This window comes from Helianthus annuus, chromosome 14 (assembly GCF_002127325.2).
Source record: "Helianthus annuus cultivar XRQ/B chromosome 14, HanXRQr2.0-SUNRISE, whole genome shotgun sequence".
Taxonomy (NCBI): domain Eukaryota; kingdom Viridiplantae; phylum Streptophyta; class Magnoliopsida; order Asterales; family Asteraceae; genus Helianthus; species Helianthus annuus.
The window spans coordinates 77644916-77661586 of record NC_035446.2 but is presented as its reverse complement, the minus strand read 5'-3'; the positions used below and the strand labels follow the sequence as shown (position 1 = coordinate 77661586).

At 38.4% G+C, this 16671-nt stretch overlaps 1 non-coding gene across 1 annotated transcript; it reads left to right on the top strand.

Annotated features, from left to right (window-relative positions):
- Positions 1-278: 278 nt before the first annotated feature.
- LOC118487049 lies at positions 279-385 on the top strand. Its single transcript, XR_004880216.1, has one exon. It is a non-coding gene; the product is annotated as a small nucleolar RNA R71 (small nucleolar RNA).
- The last annotated feature ends 16286 nt before the right edge of the window (positions 386-16671 follow it).

Sequence of the window (16671 nt, the reverse complement as noted above, 5' to 3'; positions counted from 1 at the left end):
CTGCTTTTGTCATTTCTAACTTTTTAATTTTAGAAGAAAGGGCCTCGATTTGGGCTTGTAAACAAGTGCTTTCATCAACCTTATGGGCGCCCGGGGCAATAGATTTATTGCCTCGGGGAGTGTGCCACTGGAAATTGGTTTGAGCAATTTCCTCAATTTGATTATATATTTCATGCGGGCGGCGATTACCTAAAAGTCCCCCGGAGCTAGAGTCAAGTGTTTGTCTAGTATGTGGCAACAATCCATTATAGAAAGTGGATACTTGTTGCCACACCGCAAGACCGTGATGGGGACACTTTCGTAATAGCTCCTTGAACCTTTCCCAAGTTTCATATAAGGATTCCCCCTCCTCTTGCGAGTATGTATTAATTTCAGTCATTAATTTAGCCGTTTTAGCGGGAGGGAAATACTTATATAGAAATTTTTGGGCTAGTTCATCCCAGGTGTTTACCGAACCAACTGGGAGGGCGTTAAGCCAAGCTTTTGCTCGGTCTTTTAGTGAAAATGGAAACATTCGAAGGCGGATGGCGTCATTTGATGCTCCATTGATCCGAAAGGTATCACATATTTCTAAGAAATTAGTAAATATGTAGATGGGGATCCTCGTCCGCAAGCCCATGAAAGGTTGCCGAGTTTTGAAGCATCTGTATCATGTTGGTGCACTACATCTGTTGACTTCGTCTTGGATCGAGTCTTAGATTGCATTGTATAGATTAGGGCACGTTTTACGAGAAAATAGGAAGTGTATTGTGTTTAGTGAGCTGATTTCGCTCATAGGGACTTAGACCTGGTGATTTCGCTTATTTGTACATATGGGGTTTCGCTCATATGGACATGTGTCCCTTGGAGCGAAATCTCTGCACTATATACATGTGTTCATGAGCGAAATCATATAACGTTGCCTTGTATTCCATACCGAAGTGCTGCCGGTGTGAAGATTGAGCTGTAATCGTTGTCAAATCAATACAATCAGTAGATTAAGTGAAGAATAAGTTGTTTCTACCTTCGTTTCTTGTTATTCCGCACCTGAAACGAAGTATAACTCCTCTGAACGACTCGTTTGGGTCAGATCGCGATCCTACAATTGGTATCAGAGCTCAGGAGGAGGAGTTCTGTGGAAAATGGCTGGAATTCATCGAGATTTCTTACTTCTACACGTTCTTTCATCATTTCAGAAAGTTTTACCGGTCAAAATTCGCTCAAAATTTCACATATCATAGACAATTGGACATAGACAAATCTCTGAAAGTTTCACACTGAAATTCGGACTAAAAATGGACCAAACTACCTTCGGACTTGATTTCGCTCATACAGACATTGTGTAATTTTGCTCATTTGAACACCTGATTTCGCTTTTGTGAACCTACAAAACCCTAATTTTGCTCTTGTGTCACAAAATTGAGGGATTTCGCTTTTTGGAACATCAGGTTTTGCTCATAGAACATCTGATTTCGCTGATAAAGTCACTCAGTATACCTGATTTCGCTCTTAAGTACATTCAAAACCCTAATTTCGCTTTTAAGGACTTCTGGGATTTCGCTTTTAAGTACACAAACACTTGATTTCGCTTTTTAGTCACTGATTTTGAAAAACGTGCTAAGTCATCATGGATACTGAGTTCTATAACGCGTTTGCAACACCGTCTGGTCCAGCTGCTATTGTTCAAGCCATGAGTTTGGAAAATGAGACGGGAACCACCCAAAAGCCCCCGAAATTGATGAGTATTGAAGAATACTACGGGTGGAAAGATAGATTCGAGAACTGGGTTCAGGCAAACCATCTTAGGTCATGGGAATGTATCTTGAAGAAATATGTGTTGCCTCGAACAGATTTGCAAGTTTTAAAAGAGTTATCTGAGTTCACAGATCAAGAACGGGTTATGTACAAAGCCGAAAAGATGATGATTAGTCTGCTTCAACAAGCGATCAAAGAAGATATCTTTATTTTGCTACAGCATGATAAGACATCAAAGTCGATTTGGGATGCTCTTCGTGTAAAATTTGAGGGTAGTGAGAATATGATAAAGAGCAAGAAGGCACTATTAAAGAAAGAGTTTGATTTGTTCAGTAGCTTACCAGGAGAGGATACAAAGAAGCTGATTGAACGTTACTGCCACCTAGTGCGATCAATGTCGATGTTGAGTATTACCAAAGATCGTGAAGAGTGGGTAGACAAGCTAGCCGATGCATTACCGCAGAAAGAGTGGGGAACGTCTTTGATGATTCTGAAGAATACGGGTGTTTATGACGGGCTAACAATTTCTCAGTTTATTGAAAAGATCGAGAGTCAGGATTTGGAACAGCAAAAGATCGCGAGGATGCACAGTCCAAGTGGTCAACAGGACGTAAAGATGTATTACAAAGGAAGTATTCAGGTTCCAGAAGCTGAGAGAAGTCTGGAAATCCAAATTGCATTTAGTGCTGGGGATTCAACGGAAAAAGCAGAACAGAGTTCAAACAAAAGCAGCAGTGGATTCTCATCATTTCCGAGTGTTAATCCTAAAGAGTCAAGCACAAGTTTCCATTCTCAGAGCACGAAAACAGGAAATGGTTACGTGATTCAGTGCAATATCGCTCTAAATCTTCCAGAAGGTCAAAGTTTTTCAGAAGACACTGCTAAAGACCACATGGCTCTACTTGGTTCTGTGTTGTTATCTTATGAGGGTCTAGTAGCTGGTCGGATCGGAAATCCTATGCTCACAAAGGAGGATTATGATCAGATAGACGCCGAAGAGATGGAACTAATGGATATCAAATGGTGTCTAGCGAGTGTTCTTAGACGTGCTGAAAAGTTCAAGACAATTACCGTGAGAAATGATTTTCTTGATGCTCATGTTTCTACTTTAGGTTTTGATAAATCTAAAGTTACTTGTTTTCGATGCAGGGAGAAAGGCCATTTCAAACGGGAGTGCAAGAACAGGGAAGCTAGTGGTGCTCAGAATCCATTCGGAAAAGACGATTACTACCGGAAAGCCATTTATTAGCAGGTTGGTCAACAACAAGATTCACAGACGGCTCATGGTAGAAAGATTGAGGATTCAAAGAGAGCGTGTTTGGTAGACTTCAACTGGAACAACTACATATCACCTGAAAGCAAAGCATGTATAGTCGATCAAGATGATGAACAACTACCTGAAGGCTTCAGCTGGGATATGTTTGTTGATGAAAAGGGTGATTTCAAAGCTTTCATTGCAAAGATTGTCAGAGAACCAGACATGTTTGCCACATGGATGAAGTCTATTGGTGAGACTGTGAAGAATGTGGAGAGTGAGTCTGTTGCATCTGATGAAAGTTCAGAAAGTGCTGATGAAAGTTCACAGAGTACAGATGAGATAGTACAGAATGATGTTACTTCAGAAAAGGAAGTTGTTTTTTATCAAACACCGTCAGATTCTGATGTATCAGATACTAGTTCTGAAAAATCTGTACAGTTTGATCAATCACCAGTTGATAGTAGCAGTGATGATGAGGAAGAGAAACATATAAATGTTGCAAAATCTCATCTTTCTCCTGAAAGTTTTCATTTCTATTTTGCAGATCGCATGGAGAAACTGAAGGAGAAACGAGCTGCTAAAGAACGACAACAAAAGAAAACTGAAGATGTTGTTCAAAATGTGAGTGTTAAAAGTGTTGCTGAGGAGATTGCTGAAGCTGAAAAGGTGACTGAAGCAGAAAAGGTGGTTGAAATGGTGAAGACAATCGAAGTTGAAAAGATTGTTGAAGTCATCAAGCCGGGCACAAAGTGTTTGGAAGCATGCAAAGAATGTGCAGAAAAAGATGACATAATTGCTGAGTATGAGAAGAAGAAGGAGCAGTTATTGTTCAATCTCAACTATGTGAAAGAATCTTATGATGTCTTGAACAAAACAGTAACTGGTCTCCAAAAGACAAATTCAGAAAGAGAACAAGCACTAACAATGATGAATGCTGTAATGATGACAAAGCAGAAAGCTATAAATTTCTACATCGAAGAGAGTGCTAAGTGGAAGCAAGAGTTGGAGACAGAGAAGATCGAGAATTAGAGAATTAGACGTTTATTACAAAGTTATTCTAGTTCTGATTATCCCATTGACCGTATTTACCCAACTGTTGCAGGTATGGAAGCTTTTCAAGATGAGAAGCCAAAGAAAAAAATTGTGGTAAGAAACCAACTGTTAGCTATAACAAGTGTCCGCCTCCAATTTGGGAAGGGTATTCTCCTAGAAAACCAAATGAGGAACAACTTGAAAAAGCAGTCAATATAAAGCTAAAAACCGACACAACTGACGTATTAACAGAAAACATTGACGTCACGTTCACCTCGTCCGATACTGATCATGAGTCTGAGTTAATAAAAAAGGTGGTCGATCAGGTGTTGGATACTGATGAGGAGTCCGAGTCAAAGTCTGAGTCTGGAGGGTCAAATTCGTTAGTCAACAGTCAAAAGTCATCGGTTAAACGGTTTTATAGTAAAGAATTTTGTTATCAAAAGCAAATTTGGATGATGAAACATTTGAAGTCGCATACACTTTAAATGATTCGGACAAATTATACTCTGACAAAGAGTTTCCAATAAGAAGTGTTTGTTTTGACATGATCAAAAAGGTTTTCAAAATGACAGAAATTAATATTTCTGAAATAAAAGATTTAAATCTTACTGAAAAACCTAAAAAATACACTTCAAGAGTACAACAACGTCTAAACAAGAAAAAGGGTTACAATTCTGGTTCTGGTTTTCAAAAGAAACTTAACCAAAATCGTAGCTACAAAAAGAAAGGACTTGGCTTTATTCCACCAGAAAACCATAAAAATGATAAAAATACTAAAACAAAAACAGAATTTGTGTCAGGTGGAAGTGCAGAAGAGGAATAGAAGAAACCGTTCTGGAGACAGTCAAACCAGGAGTTTCTTGTTGAAAAGAGAAGGAATGGAACTGAAGTGTTTCGTCCAAAGGAAACTCGAACCTGTTACAAATACAATGAAGCTGGTCACATTGCATGGAATTGTCAGAAAAACGTCAAAACAAAACAGGGAGTTTCTCAGAAATTGAAAGGAAAAATTGTTGATGTTGAACCACCAACCGACAGACTTAAAATTTTTGAAAATTCAACATATGAGGTTGGTGAGTGTTCTAAAAAGAATTTTTATAAAAAGAAAGAGAATGGCAACCAAGTGTGGGTTGTTAAACAGGCTAATGTGAATGTCTGTGATGAATCTGGTTCCACAAAACCAGAGGAGCCACAAGGTGAGGTAAAAATTTCAGTGAATGATGATGAGTTTCCATCACTGAAGTTTGAAGAGGTTAAACAAAAGGTTGGCAAAGTTGATATCTCGAATCAGTTTTACAATGAGAAAACTAAGTTTGATGTCGAGAAAACATTCAATGGGAGTGTTAAGAAAATTTTTGGGAAAATGTTGAATGGGAAAGCAAAGGGGGTTAAAGATTTTTATGCAACTAAAAAGGCAACTTACAACCCTACTACGCAAGAATTGAAGGCCATCAAGTCTGAAAAGACTTGGATGGAAGTCTGTTTTCCTTAAAGTCTTAGGACTTTGTCGGAGAACCCAAGTTTATATCGTGGATCAGGAATCGGCATCATTCATGTTTTATGAGTTTGTATGAAAAGTTCTTAAAATTGTTAAAAATTTACAGGATGACTGACTACGCCGGAGCTTCCAGCTTGGTAAGTGTGAAGCATGAATCGGCATTCTGATTGATAAAGTGTTGCATGTAGATGACTCATTCCTACAAGTGGTATTTGTTGGTTATACTTACAAGTGGTATTTGTTTGTGTTCTTACAAGTGGTACAAAGGTTGCTTAACTGCAAATGGTAAATCAGGGACATTAAGTTGTACTTGATTTACTACATATGTGATTGATAGACAAGATGATGAACCATATCCCCGTACTTAACAAGTGGTAAACCTACAAGTGGTAAAACAAACTCATTTTCGGAAAAATCATTTTGATTAAAACAAACTTAAGTGTTTTGAGATCTAAATGAGAAAATGGTTTGTTGAAAGGGGAAGTTCTGATTGTTTATGCATAGTGAATGGCGATTTGATGTGATTCGATGTTAGTTGTCAAGTTTTGTACAGTTTGTTTTACATTTCATGTTTCTAGTGGGTCAAGAGTCTAGTTGTTTTCAAATTTCCTTTGAAATGTGTTTGCATTTTAGGGGGAGTAGAAAATTTCAGAAAATCCAAAAACATTAGAAAATTTGAAAAAGCCAAAAACATGATAAAATCAAAAATGAGTTTTGTTGTGAAAAAGAGGAAATGATAGTACATCAGTAGACTGTCACAACATGCTAAAGAAATGTAAAGATAAAATGTGATAAACAATCTCACTGTGGATGTGTCAGTAGGTTTTTACACATTTAGTAAATTGTGACGAGATATAAACATAAGAAATTCAAACTTGCTTGTTCTGTGGGTTAACAACTTCTTGGATATATAGGTAACCCCTGAAATCTTGTTTGAAAGGTCCCTTATTCTGAGATACTAGGTCTTTATGCTTAGTGATATCTGGGGTATTATCCCGGGACTTCTGCTGTATGGAAGTACTGACCTAGTCCCCGGATAATGCTTTCTGCAAAAGCTTGAAACATAGCTTAGCCCTCAGCATGCAGATGAAACAATAAAATTGATAGTCGCTGCTGTTGTAAACAAAAGATCCTCTAAAGGGGACACACCGAAAAGTCGAAGCCGTCATCTCTTTGCGTATACGGAAGTATCGACCTGAGCTCTCACGTCCTTCGCATCTAACCCCTGAACAGATATCATTTGTGGTATACTCACCTATAAGACTAAATATTGGGATCTGGATACGGGAGTATATTCAAGTAGTGGGACACACGGATAAGTTCAAGTGTTTAAAACATTAATATCGTATCTCGGATCAATTGAAGTTTGTGTGAAAATTTAAGTGGACAAATATACTGACAATCTAGGTAAATTGTTTAGAACTTAAAATGTAATACAGCTTAACGGTGTTAGTGACATGTCTCATAAACTGATATGATCCTCTTACGCAAACTCACAAAATATTGTTTGTAAATATTTCATTTCTGCATTTTCTTGATTCTTCGAGTGGTATTAGATACTTTCTTTCAGAAAATCCAAAAAGATTTTGTGTGGGTTTTAGCATAAATTTTTGAAAAAAACAAAAAGATTTTCGACAACTGATGTTGGAAAGCTGATTTTCAAAATTCCAAGTGCTAAACATGATGGCATTGTTGTGAGGGGGAATATGTCTTGAACATTAAATGTGTTTTGAAAATCAACAAGTGGTTCATCATAGAGATAGTTCTTTTTGAGGGAGAGTTGTTGTTGGTACACATGTTTATGAGAGGGAGTCATCTGATTATTTCAGAGTGTTGGTGCATACAAAGTGTTAAATTTAGAAAATTTACTTACGGGTTAAGAATGTGCAGGAGTAGCCAGGTTTCGATCTTGGACCTAAAGATAAAGAGCCAGGTTACAACACCTGGGGACTCTGATTGAAGAAAGCCAAGTTTCGATCCTGGAAATTAAAAGATGTGAATAGAGCTAGTGCCAGGTTTCAGATTCTGTGGTGAAATTTAAAGCCAGGAGACAGTCTTGGACCTGTGAAAGCCAGACAATGATCCTGTATCAGATATTGCTGAAGAACAAAGGAATGCCAGCAAATCGAGAGGGGGAGTCTGAAGATATTCAAGCAGATATTGTTAAAAAGAGAAGTCTGTTGATGAAGATAGAGAGAGAGAGAGATAAGCCCAGAGACTGATCAAGACTGAAGAAGTGAAGACACAACATTGTCGTGACTCGATGGACGACTCGTCAACATCTGAGGGGGAGTCTGTTGGTGCACTACATCTGTTGACTTCGTCTTGGATCGAGTCTTAGATTGCATTGTATAGATTAGGGCACGTTTTACGAGAAAATAGGAAGTGTATTGTGTTTAGTGACCTGATTTCGCTCATAGGGGCTTAGACCTGGTGATTTCGCTTATTTGTACATATGGGGTTTCGCTCATATGGACATGTGTCCCTTGGAGCGAAATCTCTGCACTATATATATGTGTTCATGAGCAAAATCATATAATGTTGCCTTGTATTCCATACCGAAGTGCTGCCGGTGTGAAGATTGAGCTGTAATCGTTGTCAAATCAATACAATCAGTAGATTAAGTGAAGAATAAGCTGTTTCTACCTTCGTTCGGGTCAGATCGCGATCCTACATATCAAATGTGGCCGAAGTTCGAAGTTATTGGCTTCGACATTTGGTGCATTGATAGCGGCGCCGAGATTACCTACGGTGGGTCGTAGGTAATCCATGAGGGTACGTTGGTCCGCCATTGGAAGTGGGTCCCCCGAAACCTTCTCTTGGTTTTTAGCTTTTAGTCTTTTTTTGAGAAAGCGTTCAGGTTCTTTTATGTCTTTATTAGAACTGGAGCTCATACACTACGTAGAGGTGGCGTCTGGTTCCAAGTCCTGCAACAAAAACAAAAAAGAGTGTTGGTCAGAAAGTTCACCACGGCCCCGTGCTCAGTGAACATGGCCCGTGGTCGGAGTTACAATGATTGTTTTTCGGATCCCTGTTACTGGAAAGTTGGACACGACCCCATGTTGCACTGACACGGCCCTCTGGTCAGCCTTCTGTAACTCGGAAAATTAAAAACTGCCAGCAACACTACTGGGCACGGCCCGTGTCCGACCAGGCACGGCCCGTGCTGAGCTCTGCAGAAGCTGAAAAATTAAGAAAATCCTAAAAAAATAAAAAGAAAATAAAAAAATGATTAGGCCGTTGATTCCTAACTTTCTTAAAATCCTTGTGTCCCCGGCAACGGCGCCAAAAACTTGATGCGTGTTAGGTGTAATATATTTTAGGTATATATTTTAAGCCCTTTTTACACTTTTAGCCAAGTTTTAAATTTATAAAACACGATATTTACTAACACCAAACACACATATGGGCAAGTGCACCCATCGTGGACGTAGTATAGTGTTGGTAAGATACCGAGGTCGTCGAAGGACACAAGAGCTTTTAGTACCGGTTTATCCTCAACGTCTAATCAAATCAAAATGTTAGAAAAAAGGTTTTTAAACCAAGAAAATAAAACTAACTAAAATACTGAAAAATAAAATAAAAATAAACACAGATAGACAAGATGAATCACTTGGATCCGACTCGTGTGTTAGTGTAACCTTTGATTATTTTCGCACTTTTGCACTTGTTAAAGAGAATATCTTAGTTATTGTAGTAGGCCCCTCTTTTGAAGGCGACGTTACCCTCAACCCAGTAGTTTGAGTCAGCAAGGATACAATCCTAAGGGTCGGATTATTGAAAGATAATTAATTAAGTTATTAATGCATAATGTGGTAGGCCCCTCTTTTGAAGGTGATGTTACCCTCAGCTAAGTAGTCTGAGTCAGCAGGGATACAGTCCTAAGTAGCTGGGTTAAAGTCTTAATAGTAGTTTAACTTATGAGGGGATCAAAGAGTTTGGACCCCCGCCATCCAATACCTTTGGGTATTGAAGGAGGTCCTACTAAATTTGACCCAGGTCCTTTGCAGGATCTATACACTGAACAAAGGCAAGACTCTTACCAAACCGTTCCCTTAACCCCCGACCAGGTAGCCAACATACCTCCATATACACCGTGGAGATATGAATGGTGAAAATCTTTTATTTTATATAGACAGTAAAATAATGCCAAGACACCACGGACAAACGATAAGGAAGAATCACCTTCAACATAAGAAACTAGTAATTAAAGTCATTAATACAAAACCAATTAAAAAGTGCAAAAGATTAAAAATAAAAAGTATTACACTAAACACTTGTCTTCACCAAGTGATGTAAGAGATTTAGGCAAACATGGCCTTTGATTGTCAAGAACTCTTACGATCAATCTTGGATCCCGAGACGACTCACACACTCTATGATGGACAATGGATGATGGTGGTGGATGATGGTGTTATGGTGGTGGTGGGTGGTGGGTGAAGTGTGAAGTGTGAGAGAGGTGGTGTGCCAAGGGATGAGTTGAAATGGCTCCAAACACTCCTATTTATAGGCTTAACAGAAGCTCGGAAACGGCCCCGTGCCCGCTGGGCACGGCCCCGTGTCCATCCTTGTCTCTCTCTTCATTAATTGTAATTCGCAATTACAATAAATGCGCCTGTAGGAAGTTGACCACGCCCCCGTGTCCGCTGGGCACGGCCCCGTGGTGGGCAGTAGAAGCTTCTAAAGGTTTGTCTTTTCTGCTGCTAGTTGGGCACGGCCCCGTGCTCGCTGAGCACGGGGCGTGTTCAGTCTTCTGTTTTCTTAGTTTTGCTTGGGAAGATGCTGTCGAGGGGTCGGGCATTCCACTTTTGTTCCTTTTCTTGTATTTATGTTAGATTTTGCTGTCTTTTTGCTTCTTTTGTTAATTTGAGCTCATTTAATCCTGAAAATACAAAAGGAAAACAAAAGCACACTTTTTCCAACATTAGTACTAAAAAAGGGTTAGTTTTATGCGACAATTGATATAATATATATGTTGCATTTTGCGCATATCACACCTCCTTTTATAGCTGGAAACAGACCCTTCACACGGCCCCGTGCCCAGGGGGCACCACCCCATGCCCTTCTTTCTCTGTCTTCACTAATTGATCTGACTTAGTCCGCATACACACACGGTCCCGTGTGTCAGAAGGCACGGCCCCGTGGTCAGTACTGTGTTGTCCTTTGAGAGATTCTGCATACTGGGAGTTGACCATGGCCCCGTGTCCATGGGACACGGCCCCATATCTCTTATCTGCTCTGTTTTGTCTTGTAATGCATGGACTCGGGAGTGGGACACGTCCCCATGCCCTGGTGGCACGACCTCGTGCTTGTTTTCTAGATTGTTGTTTTGTTCTTGGGGTGTAGCTTGGAGGGCAGGCATGGTGTGTCAACTCTTCTTTCTTGGATTTATGTTGGTTTTTGTTGTTAATTTGTTCCATTTGTACATTTAAGCTCATTTAGTCCTGAAAATCAAAATATACAAAGAAACACACTTTTTCCAACATTATTAGTACATAAAAAGGGTTGATTTTATGCCTTGTTTGATATAATTTATATATTGCATTTTGTGCATATTAGGTATACACCTTATTGTTTTAATAAACTTCACATACTTTATGAGATGCATTTTTTTCCTTGAAAAATCTCTTTTAGAGTTGACAGAGTACATGTTTTGAACTCTAATAAACGTAACAATCCATATAATTACACCCATCTTTTGAGTGTAGGTCCGTAGGATGAATATCCCGAATGCTTATACGTCATCACGTCGTCTACCTCAATCCATTGAAATCTTGGAGAGTTAACTCAACCAAATAGATTCATATGTGGTAAATGAAAGGCACTTAAGTGTAACGCCACAAAACTCGAGTCTTAAAATTCACAAGTATATTTCCATGTGTTATATCATGAGACTAAATAACTAAGAGATTTAAATTAGTTAAATACTTAGTCAAACAAGAAAGGAATGAAAGTTGTGACAATGGTGATCAAGTAGCAGACACGAGGGATTAAACTTGGTAGATGGGGTTGAAGTTTTATAATACTAGCTAAAGTGTGTGTAGTGTGTGTGTGTCGTACATGGAGAATTAGAGAGAGGAGAAAATCCTCTCTTGAACAAGGATGCAATTTAACCTCAAATGAAGGTCCAAATCGAATGGAAAATGTTGCATGAATGAAGATTTCTCACCATCTAGCTCAAACAAACATGTGGCAAGTTATAGAATTTGATTTGATGATCTTGATAGAAATGGGTGTGCGATCATTCTTTAATTTTATATGAAATTAAGCATGAATGAGGGTTGAATCGCCAAATAGAACTTGGTTTATGAACGATTTTCAGTAATTTGATGTTTGAAGGTGAAACCCACCATTGGTGGTGAAAGTAGCAATATGGGTGAATCACTCATGTCCAACTTGTGCAAATTCGATGCATTATGTACTATGTGATGTATACTTGTTATTTAGATTGAGTATGGTATGGTATGGTACGGTATGGTATGGAATTTGTTTGATCTTTTCCTGTGTTGATAAATGAAAGTGATATGTAGGAAGAAAAGCATGAATACTTGTACTTTATGATTAGAAAGTAGTACACACCAAGTGTTTGATGTTATGTCTAATGACAATAATATGTGAAATTGTATACAAGTAATGGGTAAATATGTATAAAAAGTGATAATGATGTATTTGATAGTAAACTAATCTGAGAAGTGTGTTTTAGATATAGTTCATTTGGAAGATCTGATTTGTTAGTATGATGGGGTAGAAGTATGCTTTAGGAGTGGTACCTTATACTTGAACGATGCAATGTATAATTGTACACAATGTGTTTGATTGATTTCTTAATGTGATTATGAACTAATTGTGAAGAATGTGAATATATTAGGAAGGGGAAATTTTAGAATGATGAGTTGGGTTAGCTAAGCATGGGTTATGGTGCTACATGTAGGATCAAAAAAATACTAGTATGAATAGAAGTTGTTTATGTGTGTGCGTGTAATCTAGGTGATCATGTGGTAGTATGTGTCTTAAAACATGAGTATGAAATGTATATGGTGTCATAAGTATGGTTTATTACATCAATATAGACTTATGTTCCTAAGTTGGAAGTTAGTATGCTTGATCGTTACCTTTCTGAAAAGTCAACGAATATATGAATAGCATGGTTTGTCTAGGTTTTGTATCCATGAATTCGTGAGCATGAAGATGTATGTAAGAGTTAAGATCGAAAAATATGTATGCACGTATTGAAACAATGTATATACAAATGAACGGAACTTGTACGCATGTAAACGTGATTTTAATACATATGAGTACTAATGATGTTAATCGGATTGCTTTGAGAATGGAATAAAAGTGCAAGTTAGATATTGTTGACTCTTCGAAGGTTCGCATGTCACATCCAACCGATGGCGGAAACATTGGGATGAGACGAAAACGAGATTGCAAAAGACTTCATAACACTATGTGACAATATAAATTAAATTCCAATTTCATTTCAAGACTAAATGTCATACAAAGATTCCAAATAAAAGACAACATTGTTTCAACAAAACATCAAAATAACAAAATTAATCTTGGTGTGTATCAAAGTCCACCTAAATTGCATTCTTCATTGCATCATCGAGTCTATTAACCTGCAACATGTATTAAAATAATCAACAAAAAGTTGGTGAGTATACAAGTTTTTGATTACATAGCATAATATAGCATAAAATAGTTTAAGTGCTCATATCTAACATGAATCATAATTTTGCAAGTTTACTAGCATGCCGAAACGGTGTACTTATATGTTCAAACCCAAGTTTCCAACGCGTTAAAATAGCCTATCCCAAATAGAATAACGGGAGGTTATGTTAGGATCTGAGGCTCTCATGATTGTGTTTGTTTGTTTAATTTGAACAAATCAATGAATAAGAATTTATATTCAATGCAGCAGAAATGAAAACAAACTTTGTAAACACAATCAAAGAAGAAAATAGTTTTGATAAATACATGCTTTTCATCACTCAAAAGATTACAAAGCAAATTAAAAGATTACATAGCAAGCTTACAAACTAAACTCCCCCTCAACCTGATACTCCATGGTTGATTGCACAAGATGAAAGGATTGGATATGAGGAGAAGAACTCACTCAGTCCATCAAATGTAACAGTACAGGGTACTGTTCCATTTATAGGAAAATCAAACCACTGAAGCATCTTAGCTGACGTCACCATGAAAGTGACATCTAACAACCTAACAACCTATAACCACTGTTACATACAACTACTGCTACCTAAACACTGATACTATTACAAGAAATCAAAGTAAACAACTGTTTCTTCATACCACTGCTTCATTCCAAGCAGGGGTTTGGTCTTTGGCAGCACTTGACTTAGGGCAGTAGATTAAGGAGCAACACTTAGTCTTCAACAGTTGTTGTATGTAAGCAGTACTTAGTGGTCAGCAGTGGTAGTCTATAAACAGTGGATGAGGGCCATCAGATGTTATAATCACTTTCAAGGGGAAAGTCTAATGTAAACAGCTGCTTATTATGAATCCACTGTTGTGATCCGGTTTTGGCTCTTATTATCTGTTCCTCTGATAGGGTTCAATCCCAACAACCTCCCCCTGGAACAGATAATGCCAAAACCCTTCATTATTCTGGATCTTTATTGTCTCATCAAAAGTTCCCTAACTTGTCCTTTAAATTGTAGCTCAAAATCCATGGAACTTGTATCATCCTCATCCCTACACAGTATAAGCTCAAGGAGATCTTGTAGATCTTCAACACTCAGGCCCAGTGCTTGTTCCCTTGATATGTGCTTTACTTCTCCATTGGATCTGATCAGGGTCAATACATGGGTCTTTTGATTAGACATCCATTTTATGAGTTGGGGGATTGTGGCCTTGTGAGAATTTGTTGATCAGTATTCTGTGCTTTTGTTAGTTCAGAGTTTTCAGCCTGATCATTACTCTTAGCTTTTAATAGTTCAGAGTTTTCAGTAGACATTTGTTTGAAGGCCTTTTTTATGATTTCATTTGCTGCAGCTATGTCTTCTGCAGTTTCTTGTTCAATATGCTCTTGCCTTTTTCTTTGTTCTAGCTCAGTGACTGAAACATCTGCTGATGTAATCAGTGGTTTAGGAGCACTGATCTGTTTTGGCTCTTTGTGTTCAGGCTTTTGTGATAAGCTAGAATATGTCATTCTTCTTTTCTTTAGCCTTTCATAAGCCTCATCTGTATACTGCTTTGTCCATTTTGCTATGGCTTTGGCAGTTCCCACCTTTGTATCCACCAACTCCTGCTTCTTTCTTTTGTATTCTGAAGTAAGTTTATCAATGGCCTGTTTGTATTTGCTCCAGTTTAGAGCTGTTCTTTTCTTACTTGGATCATTCTTGATTCTCTTGATTCTGTTTACCTCATGCTTTAATGCAATGAGTGGCCATTCACTGAATTGTTCTTCTTTGGCTGGATAAAACTTTTCTTTCATGATGTATTCAAGATACTCCTTTCTCATTACCTTTTGTAGGGCAGCATCAGGTGGCATATTTGACATGTCTTTGCTCAGGTCTTTTGCATAATTTTCCATTTGTTTGACCTTAGTGAGTAAAAACTCCATTCTCTCAGAAATGGCTTTATCACCTTGACCTTTGCATTCAATTCTAGCTCTTATATCTGCTTGCCTGGCTTTGAGTTTTAGATACTCATTCATGTTTACTGGATTCCTGAACCCAATGAGAGAAGGAAATCTTCTTTTCCAAGGATCATCCACCGTATAGAATTGTTTCATCTCATTCTTTACAGCTTCCAATTCCAGTGGATAAGTTTCAGCAGTAGATACAATGTTTGCAGGGTTCACTGGTTTGGCCAGAGTTGGTGGAGTGGATGGTTGTGGCTTGATAATATTGCAAGGTGTGGAGGATAATGGTGTAGGTGCTGGTATATCATCATTATTCTTTTGAAATTTCCATTTTCTTGTGTAAATCTTTTTGGGTGAAGGGGGTTTTGGTTGTGAAGTGACCCTGGGTTGTATGGTGTTTGTAGAAATGGTGAGAGCAGTGGCAGATGGCTGGCAAACAGCTATTGAAACAACTGGTGTTTCAACCTCTGTTGTCATTACAACTACTGATGTGTCAGTAGATGTCTTCTGCTTTTGAGCAGGTGGTGATTTGATGAGTGGTGATGTAGTTGAAGTGATGGCTTTTGGTGGTGAGGTGATTTTAGGTGGAGGTAGAGCAGTGGTTGTGGTGTGTGTTGGAGTGATGGTTTTAACGACTGGTGAAACTACTGATGTACCAACAGTTGTTGATATAGCAGGAGTTACATCAGCTGTTTGGTTAGAGGTTTGATGCTTGGAGTCTTTGGGAGATGGTTTAGAAGCCTTCTTTTCTTTTTCTGGTTCAACATAAAGGCCATCATCTATTCCCTTTTTCTTCCATTCCTTAATTTTCTCCCCCTTTTTGGCATTATCTGGGGGTAATTGATCAATGAAAAGAACATTGGAAGGAGCAGTGCCGGTGGTATTCAAAATGTGGGCTTTTATAGCCTTGATGTCTGCTTGGGTGTTTCTAAACCTTGACTCCATCATATTTTTCAGTTCCTGCACATATATAGCATGTTGCTGATCTGCCATTTGTCTTTGTTTTTCAAGCAGGGGTTGAAATACATTCCATAGCTCATTTGCAGCAGGTGCAGGTTGTGCAGGTGCTTGAGCTGGAATAGCAGTGGGTTGTGCTTTTTGAGCTTTTAGCAGCTGTTGCACCATATCCTTTATTTCACCAACACATGTTTCAAGATTTTCAATTCTCCCCATCAATTCCAGATATTGTAAATCATCACCCAGTTAGTGGGATCATCTGATTCCCCACCAGCAATGGTTGTATCAATGTGTGATTTAGGAACAGAGTCCCAAAAATCATCCATTGATGCCCCTTGTTCTCGGTAATGGGGTCTTATTCCTTCAACACTTGATAGCTTTTTGATTGGACCAGTGGTCAAGACCAACTCACTGGTGGTTATCAGAGGTGCTATAGAAGAAATTGCCTTCAAGGGAGTCTTACTAATGAAACAACTGCCCAAGTGTAGATCTGTTGATCCAACATTTGTAGTTGCTGCTCCACTTGAGCTACTGTCAGGGATTACTTGTAATTCCAGCAGTGTAACATCCTCAGTTGTTGCT